The sequence below is a fragment of the Bos mutus genome, chromosome 1 (assembly GCF_027580195.1).
Source record: "Bos mutus isolate GX-2022 chromosome 1, NWIPB_WYAK_1.1, whole genome shotgun sequence".
NCBI lineage: Eukaryota > Metazoa > Chordata > Mammalia > Artiodactyla > Bovidae > Bos > Bos mutus.
This window is the reverse complement of record NC_091617.1, coordinates 83,748,579-83,762,962: the sequence shown is the minus strand read 5'-3', so window position 1 is coordinate 83,762,962 and position 14,384 is coordinate 83,748,579.

Genomic DNA, 14,384 nt, shown 5'->3' with positions numbered 1-14,384 from the left:
AATACTCACTCATTGGGAGGACTGATGCTGAAGCTGAAGCTCCAATACTTTGGTCACCTGATGTGAACAGCCAGCTCATTGGAAAAGACCCTGATGTTAGGAAAGATTGAAGGCAGAAGGAGAAAAGAGCTTCAGAGGGTGAGATGGCTGGATAACATCACTGATGCAATGGACATGAACTTGAGCAAACTTTGGGAGATGGTGAGGGACAAGGAGGCCTGACATGAAGAGTCGGACATGACTGGGCCACTGAACAGCAACAGCAACAACTCGTGCTTAAACTCTCTCTCCAAAATCTCCACCAAGTGACCATGTAGCTCCCTCTTGAACACTTTCATTAGACTGAATGAACCAACTCCATGCAAAAGGACCTACAAACTCATGTACAAAGAGACTGAGCAAATAGATTATATGTATATATGTAAAAACAGATTGGGAGTTCATGAACTGTCTTCTAAGTAGTCCTGTATTGCCATGCTCTACTACTGACTCTTACCACAGCTCTTTGAAAATAAAATGGGGAAGATGAATTTCTTTTGTTCTTTATTTCCTAAGAAGAGCATTTCATTCCCAAGAGTAAACTCTTTGGTATTTAGAAGACTTTGCCTTCCAAGAAAGTTTGTAGAGGTCTTCTGAACAGGATAGTCTGAAAATTCGTGTGATAAATGAAGAGAGAGATGAACTGGGGAGAAGCCAGGAATAGAGAAATCTGGGGGAGGGACAGGAGTCTGATCCCTTGTGGCCCAGATTTCACTGTCATTGTTTTTACCATTCACTCCCTTTACCTAACTCCCATGTAGTCAAAATCTTCACTTCCTTTCCTCTCCATTTAAAATTCTCAGTTTGACTGAGTTGATTAATGAAATTTACACTAAAACATAACTAGCCCTTTCATAAAACATTTGAATCCAAAAGAATCACCTGTTAGTGCAAATGAATCTCTAATTTTTGAAGCTGTTTATCATATAGCTTAGTATCCTTTACTTCCCCCACATAAATTGATTAGAATTGCAGGAAATAAAATCCATGTTATTTGTTATTGTTTGATAAAATGCAGTCAAATGATTAACTTTTCTTGAATTTTACATTATTATACTTTCCAGAATTCTGATCAAGAACACCTGAAAATCTTGGAAATGTTTATATTAAAATATTCTAACCAGGAACCTATAAACTCCAGCAAATCATTAACACTGGAGAAAAAAATGTTAAATAACAATTTGCTATGTGAGGGTTCTATTATTTTTTAAAGTCTTTCTTGAATTTGTTACAATATTATTAATAATTCTGTTTTGTTTTGCTTTATTACTTTCTGTTTATGTTTCAGCTTTTGGGCCACAAGACATGTGGAATCTTAGTTCCCTGACAAGGGATCGAACATATACCCTCTGCTTTGGATAAGATGTCTTAATCACTGGACCGCCAGGGAAGTCCCTCTAACTATTCTTCCTTCACTGTTGATCTTAACTAAGGTTAGCCTTAAACCGCAATGTATACACACGCAAAAACAGTCTCAAAAGAAAGAAGGTACTTCTAAGACCTAAGTCAGAAATCATTCTGACTATAGTGTGGGCCGAAAAGGCCACAGTGACTACTCTAGTGTCCAGTGTAAACCTTATTGGCTGAATCATGCTCTTTTGTAAGCCAAGGGATATTTGGAAATTGTTGCTATAAAGATCTACAAAAGGTTTTCATAAATTTGGTATATATACTATCTCATCTGGTAGCTGTTTCAGATATTAATAAGGGCACTCCTTTCTTTAAGTGATTCGGTGAAGCATAATCACTGATGTTCTTTAAGATTAATATAAAGCAGGCAAAATGGAACAAAAGTTAAATAGTACATTCAATATTAAATCTGGAATTGATCTGTTTTATGCCTAGAATTTCATTCAGCTCCTTAGATTGACAATAATAATTAATGGAATGCCTCAGAAGATTAGAAAACCAGCTCGTCTGCATCTCAAATAAGCCAAGTCTTACAGAAGTTCAAAGTATGAACAGGTAATTTTCATCATGAAAACATTCATATTTTTCTTTTACACAAATGTAAAATTATCACATCTCATGTTGAGTTGATTAGAACTTATCAATCTCTGATCAGCTAGTACTTTAAGAGCTGATTCTAGAGGACTTATACAGTCAACAAGTTTGTAAGTATAGTATAATTTATAACTTTATTTTTCTCCTGAACCCTGGGGCAAAATATCACCTTCTCCTACTATGCTAATTCAAAAGTAAGAACTGGATAGTTATCCCTATGGTAACAGAAGCTCATTTTACCCCTAGCCCATTTCCAACCTGTTACTAAATTACTAAGCACTGGAGTGATGCATCAAAGAGCACAGAGAGATGCTGTTAAGGTAATGAAACCAAACACTATCCACTTAAAACATGTTGTGTCAGCTTGGAAATAAGGATGGATAAGCCCCTTACTTTCTACTCCCTTCCCTATAGCTGACCACGTAGCAACTGTTACATTTTCTAAAGTTATAAAACCCGGACTCCTCTCTACAAAACAAAAACTACTTCCCAGAAGGAGAACTGACTTTCTAGGACAGAGAAGGTTTTTTTTTTTTTATGCTCCAAAACATGTATTTTGAATTTTTTTGCATCTCCATTTTCTATATTAATGAACAACAAGGTGTGTTTTCTTTGGAAGCAATTTTTAAATGTCTATTAGCTGCAAAACACAGTTACATTTCTTTAGTGCATCCAAGAGTCCAGGAGGCCAAGAATGAGATTTTCCGTCAGTCAAGGTTTTCAAAGGTTCGACCCAGAGAATTGGGACAGGCTGTATTCCTTGCTAATGGTGCACTACCAGGATACTCTAATATCCTGCCGAGAAGAATCTTTTACTTGGAAATTTAAAGTCTCATCTGACAGAACCTATGCCGGCAGGAGCCTCAATTTATCTGCTCTAGAGGAAGAGCATCGAAATCCAATCTGAGGGAATCCAAACCTTTGTTTCCATGGTGAGGTTTCCAAAAAGCTACTGAACATTTGATTCTATCCATTTTAGTTGTGGGGTGTGGGTATATTTAAGAGTCTACCTTAAGTTAACACAAAGGCACACAGAGCATCAGTCATTTATACAGTGAGGAACCAGGTCATTGTGAGAAAACATTGTAGGCATTTACCTTGAAAGGTATTGGGATTGTGTGCACCTGTTAGGTTAACTTGTCCAAAAAATGAGGGGGCTGAATTAGATGATCTCTGGAGCCCATCTTAGGTCTGCACATTAAGAGGTGAGATGGCTCTGTGATCTTGATCAAGTCACTCAGCATCACTAATATATGTATCCTTCTAGCTCTAAAACAAGTCCACGTATCCCTAATATAATTTCAGGGATTGTATTTTTCCCTTAAAATTAACAGATAATCATAGAAATAAGATTTGTGTTCTATACGCTACCTGGGATTAAGGGGGGAGGTGAAAAGTAGGGAGTAAATGTTTGTTCCAGGAGTTCATTCTATTGCAAAATCAGATGGGTAAATAACCAAAAAGTATACTTAAGTAAAAAGTACTTAAGAATGTAAAGGTTTAGTAATGAAATCAAAGAATAACAATAGATGAAGAGCAATATTTGCCACTGAAACTAATGTTAACAGGCCTCCACCTATTTGCCTTTTTCATGTCAAAAATCTCTTGCCCACCAGTCCTAAATTCTTCAGTGAATAAACAACAGGCTTTTTCAAGAGTCATTCCTTGAAATGGCTCTCCATCAAGTTTAGGATCCAGTATGAGAGTCCTCTAATGACTTGGAAATATATGAATTGACCTAAGACCCATCCCACAAAATAAAATTCCTGAAGGCAAGGCAGTATAAAATGAAATGAAAAGGGTGTGAGATTTGGGTTTAGAAGATTCAAGCAAAATGAACTTGGTATTCTGTCTCTGTTCCTTTCTAGCTGTGAAGGTGGACACTGCTGTTAATATCTCTGGTTTTCAGTTTCATCATCTGTAATATCATGGTAACATTACCATCTTCAAATGATTGTCATAAAGATTAAATGGAATAATGGGGGAAAAGCAGTAAGCTTCCATAAACGCTAGACCTACATGTTGAATTTATGCAACCCTGGATCAATAGTTGTTTACAGATGGCCTACTATGTACCAGGCATGCATAAAATGCTACATATTAAATGATGGAAAAGATTCATTCCTACTGTGATGATAACACTTTGATTAGAAACAATCCAACCCTGAAGAACCCACTTGCCTTGAAATTAGAGCTCACCTTTTCCATGGCAAAATCCTCGAGGGGGGAAAAACTTGTTGTTGAAACTAATCAATCTCTCTCTTTTCCAGAACATGATATTCTTATTTGATATATATATATATATATATATATGTGTGTGTGTGTGTGTGTGTGTGTGTATGTATGTCAACTGATTTTGTATGAGACACAGAAGTCTTAGCTAAAGTTTTTGCTAAGATGTTTATAAATCCATAGGGAAAGAAGACATAAATATATGACAAGACAAAGAAGTAATTAATTTCAGAAAATATTCATTATAGCTTCATAAACCTACTGGACTTTTAAAGAGAAAAGAAATATACACGGCTCTTCCCTCAAGGTATTCACAATCTACTTGGGGGAAAAAAAAAACAAAAAGACATAAATTTCATGCTTTTGAATGGTGGTGTTGGAGAAGACTCTTGAGAGTCCCTTGGACTGCAAGGAAATCCAACCAGTCCATCCTAAAGGAAATCAGTCCTGAGTATTCATTGGAAGGACTGATGCTGAAGCTGAAACTCCAATACTTTGGCCACCTGATGTGAAGAACTGACTCATTTGAAAAGACCCTGATGCTGGGAAAGATTGAAGGTGGGAGGAGAAGGGGACAACAGAGGGTGAGATGGCTGGATGGCATCACCAACTCAATGAACATGAGTTTGAGTAAACTCCGGGAGTTGGTGATGGACAGGGAGGCCTGGGGTGCTGCAGTCCATGGGGCCACAAAGAGTTGGACACAACTGAGCAACCGGGAAATGAACTGATACATCAGCTGAGTCAACTGAGATGTCCAGGCAGAAGTTCTAATATAACTTTGTAGCAATGGTGAATGGCCCTCCTTAAGGAATGGGCTAAGGAAAAGGTGGGGTTCGACTTACCTTTGAAGAATGGGTAAGATTTAAATGGATATGAGAGGGACAAAAGTTCAGATTATTGGAACTTGTATTTAAAGGTCTTGGTGCTAATAGAAAAATGAAAACATGTCTAGAGGTTAAAAAACAATCTGAGATGGGGATGGAAAGACAGAGCATCTTACAATGGTGCAGCATCTATTCAAAGAATTGTTTTCCATTGGCCTGATAGCAGATGCCCAGAAGACCTGCTGTTACCTCTTATTCCTGTCAGTTGTTCTCTTAGGCCACAAGTGAAAGTTCTACCAAAACCATCAAACTTTCAGTTACTGACAGCATGGTCAAAGTCACAACTACTCAGTCCATCAGAGAGGTTTAGTAAAGGATCTGTTTCCCAGCAGTGAGGTGGTTATTATGTTATTTTTTTCTATTTCAGAGCAGGAAATGTCTTACTTACATTTAGTAGACATTACCAAGTCTACTCTTGCTTTCTTTCTTACATCTTACATCAGAGAGCTGAGCATATGTCCCAGATGCAGGCTGTAGAGTGCAGATCCATGTTGTAATATGAGACTTATTAGAGGGTTTTAAATTGTATCACTGGAGTTCAAAATTATGATACACATCTTTTGCATTAGAAAGCCCTGCTACATTGGCAATATATAATCATGTTGAACACTACTTACCCTCAACCCAGCAATTGTAGTCCATGGTGTATTTCTAGAAAAATCTTCATACCTAAGTGCAAAGATACAAGTAAAATAGATAACATAAACAATGCTGTGATGAAAATTTAGAAACAATATAAATGTTCATTATTAACAGAAGAATGGATGTATCACATCATAATTTATATAACTGATGAAGTAAAATGAATTAACTAGAGGTGTGTGAATGAACACAGGAAAAAAAATCTCACTTCAAATATAATTTAAAGTAAAACGACATTTGTACAAGGATATAGCCAATATATTACCATATACGTAAACTTTAAAATCCTGCCAAACAATATTATCTAGTGGTTATTGATACATTCATATTTAATAAAAGCATTAAATTACTATAGTGTTTTGAATGCAGTAACAGAGGGGCACACAACAGACTTTACCTGTATCTGTAATGGTATATTTCTTAAAAAATATTTCAAAGCAAATATGATAAAATGTTTAGAATGCTAAACAGTGATTTCTTAGACATTAGTAATATTGTACTTTTCTACAGGGTTCTAATATTTCATTTAAAAAGAAAACTGAAAACAAAAGCTGACTGTCTTCAGTAAAATGGTTTCTGGTTAATTTTATTTTTATTTTTAATTGGAGGATAATTGCTTTAGAATGTTGTGTTGGTTTCTGCCATACAACAACTCAAATCAGCCATGAGTGTGTGTGTGTGTGTTTTTATATATATATATCTCCCCTCCCTCTTAAATCTCCCCCCCACTACCCCCACCCTGCCCCCTCATCCCATTCCTCTAGGTCATCCAGAGTGTCAGGCTGGGCTCCCTGTGTGTTATACAGCAGCTTCCCACTAGCTATCTATTTTACACATGGTAGTGTATATATATTCAGAGAAGGCGATGGCACCCCATTCCAGTACTCTTGCCTGGAAAATCCACGGACAGAGGAGCCTGGTAGGCTGCAGTCCATGGGGTCACTGAGAGTCGGACACGACTGAGCGACTTCACTTTCACTTTTCACTTTCATGCATTGGAGAAGGAAAGGCAACCCACTCCAGTGTTCTTGCCTGGAGAATCCCAGGGACGGGGGAGCCTGGTGGGCTTCCGTCTATGGGGTCGCACAGAGTCGGACACAACTGAAGCGACTTAGCCACAGCAGCAGCAATGTATATATTGGAGAAGGCAATGACATCCCACTCCAGTACTCCTGCCTGGAAAACCCCATGGACGGAGGAGCCTGGAAGGCTGTAGTCCATGGGGTCGCTGAGGGACGGACATGACTAAGCGACTGCACTTTCACTTTTCACTTTCATGCACTAGAGAAGGAAATGGCAACCCACTCCAATGTTCTTGCCTGGAGAATCCCAGGGACGGGGGAGCCTGGTGGGCTGCCGTCTATGGGGTCACACAGAGTCGGACATGACTGAAGTGACTTAGCAGCAGTGTATATATGTCAATGCCACTCTCTCAATTGGTCCCACACTCTCCTTCCCCTGCTGTGTCCACAAGTCCTGGTTTTTAGTTTTGGTTTCTTAAGTGGTGAGAAATTTTGGATACCACTTTTCTTTCCTTCTCTCTTTCTTTCTTCTATGCAAGTTTTAATGTCTCCACAAGGATATGCAGGAACTTTAGAAAAAGATTCCATAACAATTCTTTATAGAAATTAAGTAGTGGAGCACAGAGAAAAGGCTCTTCTACACTTCTAACCAGATTATTTTTCTCTGTACTTAATTTTTTAAAATAAGAGGTCACCAATCACAAATTTTGGAGTTGGAGAATTTTCAGTTTCCCCAAAATATCAGAGCTCAGAAACCTCTGAGACTGGTCCAAACATTTGATAGTGGGTGTCTATTTTCTCCTCAGTCATCCATAGAAGCTTTAACTTCTTGAGCTTGGCTAAATCCACTCCAATATCACATCTCCCATAAATGTCACTCTGGATCAAGATAATCTCTATGAGCATGTGTGTACTCTTTGCTTTCAACTGCATCGACTCTAAGAGTTTTCAATAATTGCTCTTGGAGCTACAAGGTAAAGTTGCTATTCTTGTGAAATATGAATGGAAGCTTACCTCTTTTTACTTGTAAACTGAATCCAAGTAAAACAACTTATAAGTGGTCAGTCTTCCCCTCACCATGAAGGTTCACCACATTTGTAGATGAATGTTTTCTACCTAATCAATATAAACTTTGGAAATAATCCAAGCAGGCCATCAGTCTAGAAATTTCCTTTTATTAAGTATATATTTGCCATGTTTACATTACTCTTTTATTTTTATTTCTGAGGATTTCAGGGTCATGTAATCTGTAATGCAACTGAAAATACTCCAACCAGCAATGATCCAGGAAGACATCAAAAACACCCAGACAGAATAAGGCTAATATTTCCTCACCAGGTGTCTAGCCTCTTAATCTAGTGATAATATCACATTCCAAAGGAAAAGGCACCAAGACCCTCCCAACTAGTGCTCTAAGCACTTACTTCTCCACCTAGGATTACCAGCTTGTTGAGCAGCAAACATTCTCACCTGCATCAGAGGTGGGGGTTGATCTCCAATTGCTGAGAACAGCGCATCTGAGGAGTAAATAAGAGCCCAGGAAAAACTTTTTTTTAGAAACTAAAACCCAGCAACAAACTTGCTGGTTTCAGATGCAGGTGCCAAATTATCTGGGGTTTTATTTGTGCTTCCTGAGGTGGTGGCCCATCTTTTGAATTTGGAATTAAAAAATGATCTTTTTTTATAGGTATGTTTTAGGTTCTGTGATGAGAGGGGATGGCCCATCTTCCTTGAAACAGGATAAATATGCATATTTCTCTAGGGCTGATTTGACCCAGACTCTGAGCAGGGTCAGGGATCTTACCGAACAGAATGCTTGTGATGAGTGGTGTAGAGGGAAAAAAAGCAAACAAAATTTTTTTGATCTGATTTATCATCCAGTTGCTAGAACTCATCTTAGACAATTCACTGTTTCCTCGGAAAATGGAGTTTGGCTATTAAAATATCCTTTATCGGGTTTCTAAGTGATCACTCAGCGACTGTTAGTATGGGGGAAAGGACACAGGACTAGAATAAGTAAACATGAGTTCTAATCACAAGTTGGCCACCACATTGCTGTCTACAGCATCAGAAAAGGAAGGGCCCAAGTCACGGATTTCAACCTTGGATATTACACTTGGAATCATTTGGGAAGTTAAAAAGCAGCAGCAACAGCAATGTCCTGCCTGACCCTTTCCTAAACCAACAGAATCAGAAAGTCTGGGATGTGGGACCTAGCACTGACATTTGTAAAACGCTCCCAGGGTGATTTTAATAGAGAGCCAGTTTGAAAGTTAGAATAGTGTTTCTCCCACTTTCATGTGCAAGAGAATCATCTGGGAGCTCATTAAAATCCGGGTTTGGATTCAGCAGGTCAAGGCTGAGGCCTTGCTGACAAGCTCGCAGGTGAGGCAATGCTGTTGATCCATTGAGCACACTTTGAGTAGCAAGAAACTAGATGATTTCCAAGAGCCTTTCTAGCACTGATTCTGTGAATCTGCATTTTTCACTTTCAACAGAACTGTCACTTTCCCATCTAAGATCACCCATCTCAGAGGAATGCCTTTATAATGTCATGCACTGTGCTAGGGTCTATGAAATAATTTAATGTTCCTTAGAAGTCAGGAGATACTTCAGAATCTCCTCTTGTGGTGCCTGATGCAACACCATGAACGTTATCACTGACTGGTATGATAGAAAAACTACAGGGGATTTGGCAGAATTCACATAAGTAGGGAGGCATCACTTGGTGTGTAGAATTGAGGGTGTATGTAAGGGTATGTACACAGGGACATCGCACTCAGAAATCTGTGCATCTGTGTGCGTGTGTGTATGTGTGTGCCTGGGGGGCAGTGCAGGCTGGAAATTGGAGCAATTTAGGGAAAGCTTCCTGAAGAAAATTATTTTTGATCTGAGTTCTAAAGATGAATAAAATTCAGGAATTGGTAGGGGTGTCCAGACAGAAGGAGCTGAGTATATAAATACCTATATGGATGTGAAGAAGGGACTGAGAAATCAGATGACCAAAGTAGCTTGATTTGGCTAAAGCATAAAAAACCCATGAGACTTAGAGAGGTCTGTTCTATATTTATTTTTTCTTTAAATAACCAGCTCTTCATTTGGCTTATCCATTAAGTAATTTTCCCTTTATTTTTTAATTTCTGAATTTACTATTCCTTCATATTTATTTGGTTTATTATTATTCTGCTATATCTTTTTGTTGGATTCTTAATTCATTTATTTCACTATTTTTACTTATAAAAAAGTAGCTAATTCTGTAAATTTTCCTGTAGGCGTTATCTTGACTAAATCCCATAGGTTTATGACAGGATATCCTAACCGTGGTTCAGTTACAATTTTATTTCCATGTTTGGCTCCAGATTTATTTGAATGTCTGGGTGCTTAGAGTTGTTGGCTCTTCTTTGGTTATTAATTTCTGGTTTTATTACACTGTAGTTAGAGAAGTAATCTGAAGGATTTTCTTTTTTAGTTCCTAAGGATATATTTTTTTAACTTAAAGAAAAATTTGTTTTTTGGTTTTGCTGTAGAACAATGTGAATCAGGCGTAAGTACACATATATCCCCTCCCTCCTGAGCCTTCCTCCTATCTCCGCATATCCCACCCCTCAGGTCGTTGTAAAGCACTGGGTTGAGCTTCCTGTGTTATACAGCAACTTCCCAAGCCATCTATTTTACACATGGCAATGTATATATTTCAATGCTATTCACTCAATTCGTCCCACCCTCTCCTTTGATTATTTTACTTTGTTTTGTTTTTAAATAAAGGGTACAATGATGAAAAAATATGAATAATAAGGGGGTAAGCAGTGGTGCTGGAGAAGACTCTTGAGAGTCCCTTGGACTGCAAGGAGATCCAACTAGTCCATTCTGAAGGAGATCAGCCCTGGGATTTCTTTGGAAGGAATGATGCTAAAGCTGAAATTCCAGTACTTTGGCCACCTCATACAAAGAGTTGACTCACTGGAAAAGACTCTGATGCTGGGAGGGATTGGGGGCAGGAGGAGAAGGGGACGACAGAGGATGAGATGGCTGGATGGCATCACTGACTCGATGGACGTGAGTCTGAGTGAACTCTGGGAGTTGGTGATGGACAGGGAGGCCTGGTGTGCTGCAATTCATGGGGTCGCAAAGAGTCGGACACGACTGAGCAACTGATCTGATCTGAAGCATTGGTCAGACAGGACTTGAAAAATCTTACCAAGCAGTTGAGTCATTATCCTAAAGCAAGAGAAGGACTTCAAAGTGTTTTAAGCAGAAAGCAACATGACTTACAAATTTTAGAAATAACTTTTGTGTGCTGTATGAGCAATCGAATCACAAAGGCAGGCATATATGTTAGGGGGTATTTTATTGAGAATGAATGAGGCCGGCTCTTCCACTTCTGGGAAATTCTTCTACAGATACTCAAAGATGCCCACAGGTATTTATGCAAGTACATTGATTGCACTACTGCTTATAATGACAAAATTTGTAAACATAGATGATGCCTGTCAATTGGACACTAGTTGTATAGCTTCTGGTATATTCATGCTACGAAATATTGTATGACCCTTAAAAAGAATGTAGTAGATCTATATGTATTAAGATGTTAAGATTTCCAAGACATATTATAAAGAGAAAAAAGCAAATCACAAACAATTTTTATAATATGGACCCCAATTACATACAATCAAAAGTATATTCTCTATACCTGTATAGTATATGTGTATGTCAATTAACAGGAAAAGGACAGAAAAGATACATTTCAAACTGATGACAATGTCTTCCTTTAAGGAAAGGAATGGAGGACAAACAGCAACTTTCGGTCTATAAGCTCCAGTTTTATTGAAGATACTAAGAGAAAAAGTATTTGTGTATCACTTTTTGTGTAATAAAAAAAAGGAATTAATTGTGATCTTTTTTTATTCTTCAATAGCATGAGTTTTGCCTATTAGTCCAATAATTTCAACAATTTTAAATTCTAAATTTCTGAAAAAATTAAAACAAGTATCTTTTAGGAATTTAAAAGTCTGAAAATTTCTCCTTCCCCCCCTCCAAGACTGTGCCCTGAAGGTCACTTCTTATTTCCCCCAACCAAGAACTAACCTTTCTTTAATTCTCATTATGCAGCTACGCTAAACCTAAGATGACTCAGGATACAATCTACACTTCCACTGGTTGAAAATCATTAAAAAGATTAAGTAACAAGCGGAAATCAACAGGGTTTTTAAAAAAGGAAGTTTTTCTCTTTACCCTTCTAGGCGCTGAGAGTTTTTAGTGCTGCCATAATTTTCTAGAAAGATCCTGTGATGACCTCTGAAAACAATCCTGGACCCCCCACAGCTGCTCTTGGATCCCAGTAGAACCAATTCAGCCATGCACTGAAGGGAAAGTTATAAATTGCTTAGAGGAGGAGGTTACAAAAGGGAGCGACCAGCGTGGCTTTTGTTAGGGTAAATCTGGGCTCCCCAACCTGTTAAGATGCTTTGAAAGAGGTAACAAAATGATCTATAAAGGCAAACCAGTGGGTGTCATTTCTTTAGATATTCAAAAACCTTTTGATTGGGGAATACACAAAAGGCTGAGGAAGGTTAGTAACCCTGGGATAAAAGAAAAATTTCCTTCATCAATTAAAAAACAGTTATGGAAAAATGAAGACTAGAATTCCAATTTCCCAAATGGAGAAAGATTAAAATGTTGACATTGTTCAGCATTTATTATTGAATGTGCAATTGAATAGAGAGCTCCTGGAAGAAATCAATTATCTAAAATTGATTTTAAATGGTATAAGTAAAATTACAAAATGTAAAAACAAACTTTTAAAATAACAAACATTTAATTTCCTTTCTGGTACATGCTTTCTGGTATAGTACCTAAGAAACATTCACCAGCACTAATAATACTGTTTCTTCTCTTCTCATCAATCCTTAATTTTTCATTTGAATTTTATTTTAAATATTGTGAAGACTTTCCTGATACTTGACCTCAGGGTCTTTTTTTCTTGTTCTTTTACCTAATTCAAATTCACTAGGTATTAATCCTATCTTAAAAAAGTCAACATAGAAACAATAGCAACACTAAGCTTATTAATAGTTTTAACATTTAGAGCTTTTCTCTGGGGAAACTAAAAAATTTTAAAGACACGCCATTTAATAATCATCAAATATAAATGATGTGATAACATGTTATATGTACTAGAAAGAATAACAAAATCTATATGATACCAACTTAATCCCACACTCTCTAGGAAACCTCCAAATTGATGAAACATCAAGCCAGGGAGGGACCGCATTTGCACTGGGAGCTCAGAACTATTCGGCTGGCAAAAGAGAGCAGAGCAAAAAGATGCCAACTGTATATAAAAGTAGAGTTGACACAGTGACAGCCAAACAGCATGTCCGTCTCATCAGCCTGCTCCAAAAATACAAAGCCAGTGCAATGGAGCCAGCTTCTTAAAGGCCAACGACTCTACCTCGATGCTTTACATACTTGTAGAGCAACTGAGATGGAAAAAACCAACTATCTCCAAAGCTGAATGATAAATAATCCATGGACAAGGCTGCCCCAAACAGATCAGGTACAATAAAGTACCTGTGGAGTGAAGAATGTTACACTGACCAGGACAACAATGACAAGGGTCAGCACTTCTAAACAGCATAGCAAGAACCTGCAGAAGAACCCAGCAATCTGAACCTGGTCATGGATCAGCATCTGAGTTAAATGCACTAAGTTCCTCCTACTGAGCTTCACACCAGCCCCAGTTCCAATGCCTGTCTTTGTCCCTGTTTTCATCACTCCATGGTAAACTGAAAAATATGGGCAATAAAGGGAGGTTTTTTAAAAAATAAAATTATATGTATTCAATTGTTTTTATTTTTAATAATCTTACCTTTATGAAATGATGGTTATAAAGAATAGTGGTAGAAGTAATAACATTGTTTTAATGATAAAATAAAATGTGAGCAATCCTGTGGTTTTTCCATTTAAAAAATTGTTAATTTGTTCAATCAAAAAATCTGGGGACTGCTGGTGCAATAGTTGTAAATTCTGACTGAAAACTTTAAAAGATTTGGTTCAAGTCCTATCATTGTCATTTATTGGCTGTGTGACCTCCTTTAAGCCTGTTTCTTGGTTTGTTGAACAGAAATAACAATATTGCCTACTTAATGGGTTGTCAGGAAGACTATGGAGGTAATGCAGAAGATGCTTAGCACAAAGTGTGGGACACTATAATATCTGGGTGTTAGCTTTTTAAAAAGAGCCAAAAGAAAAATCACCACTAACCACCTCTGGCCCTCAGGTGGCTCATCTCTCAAAATGGGCCTCTGACCTCAAAGACTTCTTTGTTGTTCTTCAGTCACTAAGTCATATCTGACTCTTTTGCAATCCCATGGACTGTGGCCCTCCAAGCTCCTCTGTCCATTGGATTTTCCAGGCAAAAATATTGGAGTTGGTTGCCTTTCCTTCTAAAGGGGATCTTTCTCACCCAGAGATCAAACCTGTATGTCCTTCAAACCCTCAGAGACTTCTACATCTCCTCTAATTATGACATCCTGCATCCCACTCCATAATTCTAGGG